Consider the following 12,471-nt stretch of genomic DNA (forward strand, 5'->3'; position numbering starts at 1 on the left):
GAAGCAAAAGGAAGAGACATGACAAGCAGGAGGAAGATAATGGTATTTGCAAAAATAAAGTCATAGAAATCCTTGAGTTCGTAAAGGAAAATGTTTTAGTGTTAATCGAGCTTAGTTTGATTACTTACCTGTTTTATTTTATTAATTTTTCAATGTTTATTTTGAGAGAGAGACAGTGAGCAGGGGAGGGACAGAGAAAGGGACACAGAATCCGAAGCAGGCTCCAGGCTCTGAGCTGTCAGCAGACAGTCCAACATGGGTCTTGAACCCACAAACTGCGAGATCATGACCTGAGCTGAAGTCATACGCTTACCCACCTGAGCCACACAGGCGCCCCTAATTACTTATTTATTTTAAAATAAGCACACATTCAATTCAGCCAATATTTTAATGTATGTTAATATTAGTGTGAGCTATCAGACAACAGATACCCCGAGTAAGTTACAGCTCAGAAAAGATGAGGCAAGTGTATAAAACATAAAGTAAGAGGAAGAACCCTAAGTAAAGGGGAGGGAGAGAGGAGAAGGGAAGGAACAGGATTGAGTAAGAATTTATAAGGGTGAACTACTCTGATGCCTGAGGGAGGTAACATCAGAAGGGCTCTGAAACATACAACTTTTTAGCCCTCCCTCCAAATGGTGGGAAATGGATTCTGTGTGAAGAGTTAGAATATGCGGTCATGTAGGGGCATGGGAGGGCTCGATGCACTTGGAGGACAGCCAGCAGTGAACCTGGGTAAGAACCTTCAGGTTGATGTTTCAAAAGACATGGTTAAGAGACTCATGAGATTATCGACGCCAAATTGCAAAGGGATTTTAATGGCGTTTGGAGGGCACCATCCATATTCCTTCACCTATGGGTTCTTAATGTTCTGACATGAATAAAAGCCAGCGGGATTAGACTAGGTACAGCAGAATTGCCAATAAAGCTGGCATGGAGGAATACAGTTTGGATCAAGAGCTAAGTCGAACTTTGTAACTTTTGCCCATGTGGTCCCAGCAGAGCATGTAGGTAACTCCGAGTCTCTGGACTCAAGGGTGGAGTTAATGAAAGGAAATTAGGGGCATCTCGTAACAAACGACTTCCAGAGAAATCAGCCAAGCCCAGCTTTATGGCATGAATACAACATTCATTCCAGTCTTACCGGGCTTGTCAGAAAGGGGTATTCTTTTTAACGCTGCCTTTTCCTTAAAGAGTAACTGGGAGTGAGAGTCCTTCTTTAGAAATGTGGCGTGGAGAATGGTCTCCACAGCCACCAGCCGCCCGACTGCCGGGCCGGAGAACTTGTACGGAGTTATTCAAGCATGACGAGCCACTGCAAACTTGAGAGTAGGAGACAGGGGTAGAACTGTGCTTTAGGAAGAAAACGCAGACCACTGCAAGTTCAGTATTTTAGGACAGGATCAAAATAGAGGCAGAATGAGAAGATACGATGCTAGGATGTGAGCCGTGGAAAGAAGAGGAAGCGAGAACCTAGAGCAGGACCCTGACAGAGGCTGTAGAAAGGTGAGGCCAACACTGAGGAGAGAGAGGGAAAAGCACACGCTAGGGCAGCTGGAAGTGGCAGACAGACGGACTCAAATTTGCATAACTAGAGGATGATTCCATTCATAGAATGGAGAAGTTATCAGAAGCGGAGACTGCGGAGGAAATGCACTGTTTGTGGGCACAACTTTGAAGTATCTATCGGCTAACCATCGGAAAATGTCCACGGGAATGTCCGAAATGTGGATTTAACATCAGAAAAGAAGGTGACGGCTCAAAGAGTCCACAAGGAAAGTAAGAGGCATCAGTAAATCACTCAGCCTACAGAGCAACGGGATAGAGGAACTGGTTACATTATAATTACAATTATTTTCCTGAAGATGAGCAGGAAGGACCTTCAGGAAGAAAGTAAAAACTGATAGCAAAGCAACAGTTAATGTTCTCTCTTACCTTGATCGTAAAGCATCCTTTCCTCAGAGGTGGTCTCAGGCTCTCCATCTGGAAAAATTAAGTAAGCTGGTGGCTTCTTGGGCAAGACAAAGAGAAGCCAGGAGTAGTGAGGGCGGGGCCCCAATGATGAAAGTCTTTTTAAAAAATGTTTGTTATTGATTTATTTATTTTGAGAGAGAGAGAGAGACTGGGGTGGGGGTGGGGGCAGAGCAAGAGAGGAGGAGACAGAATCCCAAGCAGGCTCCACACTGTCATCACAGAGCCCGATGCAGGGCTCAAACGCACAAACTGTGAGATCATGACCCTGAGCCGCAAACCAAGAGTCAGACGCTTCGCTGACTGGGCCCCCCAGAGGCTCCTGAAAGTCCTATGTTGTTTTTTTTTTTTTTTAAAGACAAAGAAACTATAGGACTTGGAGATGGTCAAAGAGCAGGCTGGGCCGAAGTGAGGAGCTTGTTGTGCCTCTAGCTTGCCTGACTCAAGTTGTATTAACTTGTTTACAGTTTGGAGGCACTTCTATTTCATTGGGCTGTGAGTTCAGAGCAGAGCATCAAAAGTAATTAAAATTGGAAAGTGTCTATAATAAGGAAAGGCAAAAGGACCCGAAGCAAGTAGGGGGCAGGGGGGAGGGGGACGTGATGGTTCTGAAGCAAATAAAGGCGCGTGCAACCTAGTCAACAGCAGCCCCTTGGGAGTGTTGCCCACGACAGGGCTTGGTGGTGACACACCTGCTGGGCAAACATGACGAACCCCCCCACACACACACACACACTTAAGAACTTAAGGTGAGGGTCAAGCGCCACACTTCTGGGCCCAGTTCCTGCACTTTGCGTTGGCTATAGGGAAAATGACCTCTGAAAACTCTTTGAACATCTAAGTCATGAAACTGAGACCAGTCGCTTTACACTGTCACACGGAGTGTCTTTTTCTTAGGGGCTGCTACACTTCCCCTCCCTGCCTTGTATCAAATGTAAGGACTTAAACCTGCCGTGCCCTCCCGAAAGACGCTAAGCATTCCAGGGATAAGGAGGTCTGTGTATGTGTTTGTATGTGCCTCATCCTAAATGCAAACACACTTTGCTTTGCAGAGCAGGTCTGCTCTGGGCATTTATTGAACCACACTGACGCTGTGGCAGCGTCCCTGAGACCCGCGACAGAGGCTTTGCTGGCCTTCTGGTTCTGACCCCAGTTACAAAAAGTCAGATGCCCTTTCCTCTAGGCACCTGTGATCCCTGGAGGAAAGCACCTACAACATTCCTGAAAAGGACTTGCAGGCAGATGAAAGGAAATCCTATTCCCATAGAGCCTACGTGCCCCGAAGTGTTGATGGAGTGCTGGCGGAGGGGGCGGGGCTGGTTAGGAAGTCACTCTGCTTTGGATGGTAGATAAAAAATACTTCAAAAGTTTCTGCAGAGGTCCTCAGTCAGGTAGGGAACCGGGGCCAGATTGGGGGTTGGGGGTAAAGCTTCCATCTTTGGAAATGTCAACTTTGGAAAGAAAAGCTGAAAAAATATTAGGGAACCACGATCCTGTCCATTGCACAGAAATGAGCTGGAGCTCTTACTCGGGGCTTCGTGTGCCGTTGTCCTTGGCCTTGAGGAGTTCTGTGTTTAGTTGGGGCTGGGCGGGGTCCACACGGACACTGTGCTGGCACAACTTGATCAGAGCGGGAGCCTGTAGAGAGAGCAAGGCTCTGAGGCCAGTGGGTCAAACTTGTGTTGGAGGAACTGATGTGGTATCCTGTGGCTAAAATACAGACAAGCCTCTTACCGCAGATAGTCATTAATTCCTCCACTCGTTTATTTATTCATTCAGACTTCTGTGACCGGGACCACAGCTCAGCCCTCCATGAAATCTACAGATGAATGGCTTGTCATTTGTCACCTTGAGAAGCGGATGGCGAATACCTCTAAATTAGCGTGAGGAGACGGAGGAGAGTCTAGAAGGGGTACACAAGAGTCCAGCAGGGAGCCGCCTGCTCCTTGCTCCCTGGGGACACGGCCAGACGCTCTGCGGATCTGGTGGCCTGTGGTGTGAACGGGGAATTCACTTCCTGGTGTATTTGGATATGCAGGCAGAGAAGGCTCCTTCAGGCGGGAGGGTACAGGATCAGCAAAGACATAGAAGCTAGGCGTGTCCGCTGTGTTGAGTGAGTCACTTGCCCCTGGGGCAGGGTGGAGGGGAGGAGGGCAGGGGTGCTAACTGCTAGAGACCCCTGAGAAGTTGCAGGGTCCCTGGATGCTGAGGAGGCTGCGACAACAGGGCTGGCAGCACGGGGAGCAGACTGTGTCTGCTGAGCTCTTTTGCCAAAGGGCAGCTCTGCTTAAAAATCCGAAAAGAAAACGGCGATTATTTATGTGCCACCGGCAGCAATACGTCGGGGGCCAAGAGGAGCAGAGAGTTATTGAGCTAGTTCAAAGCAATCTCGATTATTGAAAATGAATGAAATTGAATTCCACTTCCTACAGAGTCATTTATTGAGAGACAAAAGCAATTAATATTGAAAATAAAATAATTGTGAACTTCTGAACTAAATTACCATGCAGATATAATGTACTGTCTCATCAGTCTTTAAATACTTCATGTATTAGAAAACTGTAACACCCGGCTCAGAGCTGCGCTCCACGACATCATTAGCATTTCTTCACTTGGCTCCGGCCAGAACGCGGTTCTCAGGAGGCCCAAACGAAAAGCCAGAGTTGCAGAAGTGCTTATTCCAAACTTAAAATTCACAGCTATGTTGAGGTTTGGGATTTTCAGTTTGTAAATGAATCCTGGCTCTAGGTAAATGAGAAGAAAAGCAACCACCACAGTCCCTGAACTTGTAAGGTGTCTCACTGTTTATTGATGGTAACAGTAATTTTTGCCTATTATTGCAAAGTTGGCGTTGCCATGCAGTGCATGCTGCCCAGTGTCATGGATGCCAATGGTGAATGGCTGTATTGGTGACCTCCAGCATCCTTGTGTAACCGATTTATATGCCTTAAGTATCAAAAGTATGCATCCATCACCTGATGAATGGATCAAGATGTGGTTTATCTATACAATGGAGTACTACATGGCAATGAGGAAGAATGAAAACTGGCCATTCTAACGTGGATGGACCTCGAGGGTGTCATGCTAAGTGAAATAAGTCAAGCAGAGAAGGACAGAGACCATATGTTTGCACTCATAGGTCTAACAGGAGAACAGGAGAAACCTAATGGAGGACCAGGGGGAGGGGAAGAGAGAAAGAGAGTCGGGGAGAGAGAGGGATGCAAAACTTGAGAGACTATTGAATGCTGAAAACGAACTGAGGGCGGAAGGGGGAGGGGGAGAAAGAGGTGGTGGTGATGGAGGAGGGCACTTGTGGGGAAGAGCACTGGGTGTTGTATGGAAACCACTTTGACAATAAACTATTTAAAAAAAGTATGATATAGGTAGAGACGGTGCCTATACTGTAACTCATATGTATCCCAACTTGAGACACTTTGTTTTATGAGAACACCTCAGGGTCTCCAGACGGGTTGGTCACCCATTAGCCTTGTTCCTCCCCATTCTGGAACCTGAGCTGTCTTGGGTTGACTTCCCCCAGCAGGCCGCTGAGGACTGGGGGAAAGGAATTAGGAATAGCTGGAGGGCAGTAGGACTGGAAAGAGGAGGCAGCTAGTCAAGGAGCACTATCAAGGAAAGTCTCCATTGGGGCGCCTGGGTGGCTCAGTTGGTTCAGCGTCGACTTTGGCTCAGGTCATGGTCTCAAGGTTTGTGAGTTCAAGCCCCGCCTCGGCTCTGTCCTGACCGCTCAGCGCCTGGAGCCTGCTTTGGATTCTGTGTCTCCGTCTCTCACTGCCCTTTCCCCAATCATGCTCTGGCCTCTCTCTCTCAAAAATAAACACTGAAAAAAAAAAAGTCTCTAGAGAGGAACTGGAGTCTTATCTTGCTGGGCAGCTCTTGGAACAAGTGGCAGACATGTCCCAGAGTCTTCACAAGCAGGGCCATCAGCTGGCAGACTGACACCTCTTAGATCTGGAAATCAGCCCACAGTCATAGGTGCTGGCTGCTGGTGTCAAAGCCCCTGCAGAACCGGGAAGAGCAAAGATGGGACACCAGCCACATCGGGTATCCCTGGTTACTAAATACTGTGCAAAGAGAGTTTAAACTTCGTTAATGTTTATTTTGAGAGGGAGAGAAAGAGTGCATGAGCGAGGGAGGTTGCGGAGGGCAGGGAGGGGGGAGAGAGACAGAGAGAGAGAGAGAGAGAGAGACGGGGGGGGGGGGGGGAGAGAGAGAGAGAGAGAGAGAGAGAGAATGAATCCCAGGCAGGCTCTGCACTGGCAGCACAGAGCCCAACAAGGGGCCCGAATTCCTGAGCTGTGAGATCATGACCTGAGTGGAAATCAGGAGTCAGATACGTACTCCAGGTGCTCAGAAGAGAGTTTAATCTTAAACTCAGACCGTGGTGAGAATAAAGAACTCACTATGATCTTCCTGGGAAGCATACCCCAAGCCTGACGGGAGTCTTTGAGAGCCTGACAAGCAGGGAGAGGTGTTAAAGGGGCCAGGAGAGAGGCACCTCGGTGGCTCAGTCACACATGGTTGAGCGTCGAGCTCTTGATTTCTTGTGGGGTCATGATCTCAATGTAGTGGGATCGAGCCCCACGTCCGGCACGGAGCCTGCTTGAGATCCTCTCTCTCCCTCTACCCCATCCCCCACCTCCAACCTGGCATGCATGAGTGTGTACACAGGCACTCTCTCTCTCTGTCTCACAGTAAAACAACAGAAAAACCACAGAGGGGCCAGGAGACCAGTTTCCTGCTGGTAGCACGCTCGTGGCGGAGGGCTGATACGTGCTAGGCCCTCTAATTTAGGAAAAGAGACCAGGAGAGGTGAGGTGGATACTACCTTTTTGAGAAAGCTTCCACAAAGCTGGGTGTAAGGCCATGGGCTAGAGGAGCGCCTCTGAAAACACCAGCATCTATAAAAGGATTGAAATCCCGTCATCAGGAGTTCTGGCTAAAAACATCTGAGCGCACAGTCAGGCCTGTGGTCCACCAGTGTGCAGCATTGGATGTCTAAGAGATGACCTTAATTATAAGCATAACTATGGTAGGACGTTGATAAAAAACTGTTCCAGAATATAGAAACCAGGTATCAAGAGAGAGAGATCTATCCACTAGAGTCACCTGGTTAAAAGTTGGGACTCTCTCAAAGCAATAGATGTTCTTGGTATTCATAGTAATGAAATCTTTAATCTGTCTCTAGCACCTGCTAAGTAGTTGAGTCCTTACATGTATCTCAGGGATGATAAACCTTTATTTTAGTTGAGAGTTTTGCCATCAGCATTTTGGGAGGATAAAATTCTTTGAATCATTCAACCAAATACGGTGTTATTTGTCTTTGAAGACAAAATACTGTCTCGGTGCAATCCTTCCTCTATTCCTGCGCAGAATTTCCTTAATGACCAATAACCCACTAACGTGCATGTAGATTGAATGTAGCACTGATTTCTAGGCCTGGAGGTAAACCACGCTGTCAGTATATGAGCCTTGATGGTTAGATCTTTACAAGGTCATATTTCATCGTGGCATTCTCTAGTGTTTAGCCCACAGACTGGGACTTTTTTGGGTTTCCACAGTGATTCAGCCTCAATGATCAGGCGGTTCATTGAAATGTTAGTTTCTAACCTTGAAGCTTACAGGCTTGGGTCTGAATGGTTCCACTCCTGCTCTTAAGCTTGATAAGGGTTTCTGCCAGAAACTTCCATGCTTGTTGCATTCAACACGTGAACCAGATCCTACTGGCAGTTATAACCCAGCTGGAGATAGAAACTATTGGAGATAGGCATTTTAGGAATCCTTTGCAGTAAGCGCTCTGGTTCACGGATTATGACTGAAAGTAAGATGTTCCATTATTAAGGGCCTTAGGGTTACCCCCACCACCTCTCAAACTGCCCTTGAGAATAGGAGTTGGCTTTTGGTATCTGAGTTCCTTTTCCCCACTTAAACTTCAAAACAAAAATTCTTATCCCAGCGACTGAATTTCAAATCTGGGATCTCTTAGAAAAATCATGAGTAAAAATACGTACTTAAAGCCTCAGTCTAGGTTGGCTTGCCTCACTGACGGAATTTGCCAGCTAACTGAGTAGTTTTCCACTTGAGTTTTTGCTTTGAAGACTTGGCATAGGAAAGGCTTACTCATTCACGGACCCGATGGGATGAGAGCGGCTTCAAAGGGAGGAGGAGGAGGACTTCTTTTGTTTCAGTTTCTTGGTCTTGGAAGTGTATTTGCGCTTGCTTGTATCTTTTAAGAAGATAATGAACTTTTGTTTCAGACTCACTGGAGGAAGACGAGACCAAATGATGGAGAAAGTTAAACTGTTAATTATTTTTAAAGAAATAGAATATTTTTACTATGGGTAATCCTTGTATCATGGAGCTTGACCAATAAAGTCCTTTACAAAGATTTTAGATGACAGTGATTTCTAGAGAATTGTTTAAAAAAACATGTTGCTTATGCTACTAATTGCTTTGGAAGCCTGTCTTTATTGGTGATATAAAGATATACTTCTGAACAACAAAGATTATATACATTTGCTTCTGGATTACACTATTTCTTTCTTGATGGCACCCAAACTAATGCTTAATCAAGCACTTCCACTTGGCTCAGGTTGTAAAAAGCGGCCTTCAGCGTGAACTCCCTGCCCATTGACTTTCACCTAAATGGCACTAGGGTGCCATTTGGTTAATTATATTTGGAGTTCCAAGTTTGGATTATGGCTGATTTATCAGATGTAATCTTTTAAAGGCATAAAATTAAATAATGGGCAGTACATGTAAAGAAGATTACCTTTCCCTAAATCATCAAGATGGATGGTCTTGTTTTTCCACAAATCTTATAAATGTTGATAGAATATATGTTCTTTTGTGTGTTAGGTTGCATACGCTCCAAGTGGTGAAATTCGGGGAATATTTTGCCAACCTGTGGGTCACAGGAACAAACCGAACCAATCTAAGGACTTTGGGTTTTAAGAAGTTAGAAAGCTTGAGTAGTTGGGACCTTTTAGCTAGTCCCATTGAACTATTTAATGAGATCTGTGCTAAATGAAGCAAAAAGATAAAACTCCTGAGCTCATGGAGCTTGGATGCCCACATCAAAACCTAGTAAAAGGCAAATAAGCACAATTGTTATAATTTGTTTTAAAAAAGAGGAAGCAAATGTAAAACATAGGAATTAAAGACCAGGTGTCCTAAGGCAGAGAATGAGAGGAGTGTGTAGGGGTAGACAATCTTATTTTTATTTCCTTTGGTGCTCATTATCACTAATTTTAATTTTCTTCAATACAAGAAAAATGAGCAATTGATTGTGCAGTAGATCAAAATTGGATTCAGTAAAAAGGAAACACATACAGAATCATTGAAATGACTAATTGCTTAAGGGTCTCTGTTATATGGCTAGGCATAATCTAGACATTTATTTTTATAAGTATAGTTTACTGCTCCTAAATAATTCTTATGATATGTATGTGATCAAGGCAATAATCTTGAGAAGTACCAAGAGATCCACCTGCAATTCTTTGGCCAAGAAGTAAAGAGTATTCACATCTTGGCAAGTATTTTCTCAATCACTTTCTAACACCTGTGTAAATGTTTATATGTCAGTATTTTAAAAAAATTTAAAAAAAGGGTAGACTTCATACCCAGCGTGGAGCTCAACATGGGGCTTGAAGTCACAACCTCAAGATCCAGACCTGAGCTGAGATGAAGAATCCAACCCTTGGGGCACTTGGGTGGCTCAGTTAGTTAAGTGTCTGACTTCTCAGGTCATGATCCCAGCATTCTTGGGTTCAAGCCCCACATCGGGCTCTGTGCTGACAGCTCAGAGCCTGGAGCCTGCTTCAGATTCTGTGTCTCCCTCTCTCTCTGTCTGTCTCTCTCAAAAATAAACATTAAAAAAAATTAAAAGAGTTGAAGCCTTAGCCCACTGAGCAGCCCCGGCACCTCCATATGTATTTTTACAAGAAATAGGATCCTAATATACATGTATTTTACAGCCATTTTCTAATTTTTAGAATGAACATTTCCCCATGATCTTTATGTTACTTTACATTATAATTTTAATGTCTGTATGGTATTACATTACATTGTTGTATTTGTCGCTTTCACCAAGCCACTATTTACATACATTTAAGTTTCCAGACTTGTACTTTTGTAACTGGGGTTCCTATTCTTTTCCTTTTAATTATTTCCTCGGGGCACACTCATAAAAGTGAAATTTCTTGGTTAAACTCGTAAGGTTTTGGATATACAGTTAACGATATCCCGTCAAAAGATCATACTGATGCGTGTGCTTCCACTAGCTGGAGACATGCCCTCTCTCCATATGTCACTGTAGCTAGGTTCTTGTTCTGATTTTTAATGTTTGTCATTTTAACAGTCATAAAATGACCATAAAAATGATTTTTATCGTATGTGAAATGTAAATATATGTTTAATTGTTTAAGATTTGTATTGTTGTCTTAAAATAAAACTAGAAACAAAATCTAATTTACAGGAAATGGGAACTTTTGGGATTGGAGCATTCTGAGGACAAAGTTCAAGGTGATGCTGTCTACAAAAGCAAATCAACAATATTACACATCAGCACATAAATAAAATGGGAACAAAAAAGACCTGTTTAAAGAGAACAAACTTGAAATCAGGGTAGAGAATCTTTATCCCAAAGGATCCTAGTTCGTTATAATCTGATAAATTTATTTCTTATTATTTTTTAATTTTATTTATTTTGAGAGAATGGGAGCAGGGGAGGGGCAGAGGGAGATGGGGAGAAAGAAACTCCCAAGCAGGCTCCACACCATCAACATGGAGCATGACATGGGACTCGAACTCCTGAACTGTGAGGTCGTGACCTGAGCTAAAACCAAGAGTCTGGAGTGTTACGGGCTTGAGCCATCCAGGCACCCCCCAAAATTTTTTTAAATATTTATTCATGTATCTCTCAGAGAGATAGAAGGAGGGAGAAGGAGAAAGAAAAAATGGCAAGCAGGCTCTGTGATGGCAGCGCAGAGCCTGGAGCCTGATCGCTGTCACAAATCACAAGATCATGACCTGAGCCTAAATAAAGAGTTGGACACTTAACCAACTGAGCCACACAGGTGATCCAAAATGTACTTTTAAATGGAATTATGAAAAGATGATGATATCAGGGTGCCGGTGTGGCTTTGTTGATTAGGCATCCAACTTTTGATTTCCGCTGTGGTCTTGATCTCACAGGTCATGGGTTCAAGCCCAACCTTGGGCTCTGTGCTGACAGCTCAGAGCCTGGCGGGAGCTTCAGATTCTGTGTCAACATCTTTCTCTGCCCCTTGACTACTCATACTTGTTTCTCACTCTCTGTCTCAAAAATAAATCTATAAAAATTTTTAAAAAATATGGTAACTTAGAATTCTTGTAACTTCTCTTTAAAGAGATTATAGTGGAACAATCTGAGAAGTGTGTATCATATCTGAAGACTGTATTCTAATAGAAATAGTAAATGAAAAACTTTAAATTGTAGGCTCCCCAGCAGATACCTTTGCTTATGACTGGTCAATATCAAAATTAAAGGACACTAAGAAAGTTGCCAAGTTAAATACAGTGAGAGAATGTTGGAATTAAAGGGAAGTTGAAAGCTTATCTAACCCAGCTCCTTATTTTACAGATAACATTGAATGCTGCAGAGATAATGTGACTTGTCCAAAGAGCCGTACCTGGTAAGTAAAGAAAGAAGAAATACACACATTTAAACAATAAGCACGGTAAATATCCTGGGCACAGATAGAAGAGAAGTAGGTTCGCGTTTCCATTACTTGCTATGGAGATAAAATCCCACTTTTGGTAGTACAGGAATAGATGAAGTGTTAGGGCAAGGAAGAATTGACCCAATATTCTGTTACCTCAAGTCAAAGACTTGTATTATGTAGATCCTTTAATAATTCATGTTTTCAAATGTTTGGCCAAGATGGCTAGGCACGACTGTGCTTAAGTGGTCCTGAGGTTTCTCAAAAAAAAGCTGAACTTCCTTGGCATGAAACTTTGCAGTAAAGGAAACACTGTAGTTTAATTCGTAGTGATTTAAGAAGATGGAAGATTTTTGAGAGGGGAAATCTAATTATAGTGAATATAAAATTTCATTGACCCATCATTTCCTCTATTATTCTTTATATTTTTTTAGGGAAGATAAGAGTATGTAAGGAATATTAAAAAGAAACATGTGAAAGTGTACTGGGAAAAAATAAAGAACTGATGTAATTCTATTTAACTATAAATTTCTCATAATCATATTTTAACTGAATCTTCAAGTGAACCTATTGGGTAAATTGAATTGGTTATTTTAAAACAGAATTCCTCTAGCAGTTCCAAGTAACTTCATTGCTTTTTCTAATTCATTTGGAATTTAATGAATTTTTAATGACTTACTACCTTCTTCTCTATATGGTGGAGTTATTTAATGCATTTCTTAATGACTTTAATAACTTTGTTTTCTTCTCTACTTGGTGTAGTTACACATTCTAGTTGAAT

General features: G+C 43.3%; 1 long non-coding RNA gene across 1 annotated transcript in view; it reads left to right on the forward strand.

The window, feature by feature from the left end:
* LOC115292874 overlaps window positions 1-11,657 on the forward strand; it is a 239,522-nt gene extending 227,865 nt beyond the window's left edge. The window contains exon 3 of the long non-coding RNA XR_003909191.1: window positions 11,612-11,657. This is a non-coding gene — a long non-coding RNA (uncharacterized LOC115292874). The remainder of the gene's footprint in view (window positions 1-11,611) is intronic.
* Window positions 11,658-12,471: the final 814 nt, after the last annotated feature.

The sequence above is a fragment of the Suricata suricatta genome, chromosome 5 (genome assembly GCF_006229205.1).
Source record: "Suricata suricatta isolate VVHF042 chromosome 5, meerkat_22Aug2017_6uvM2_HiC, whole genome shotgun sequence".
Taxonomy (NCBI): domain Eukaryota; kingdom Metazoa; phylum Chordata; class Mammalia; order Carnivora; family Herpestidae; genus Suricata; species Suricata suricatta.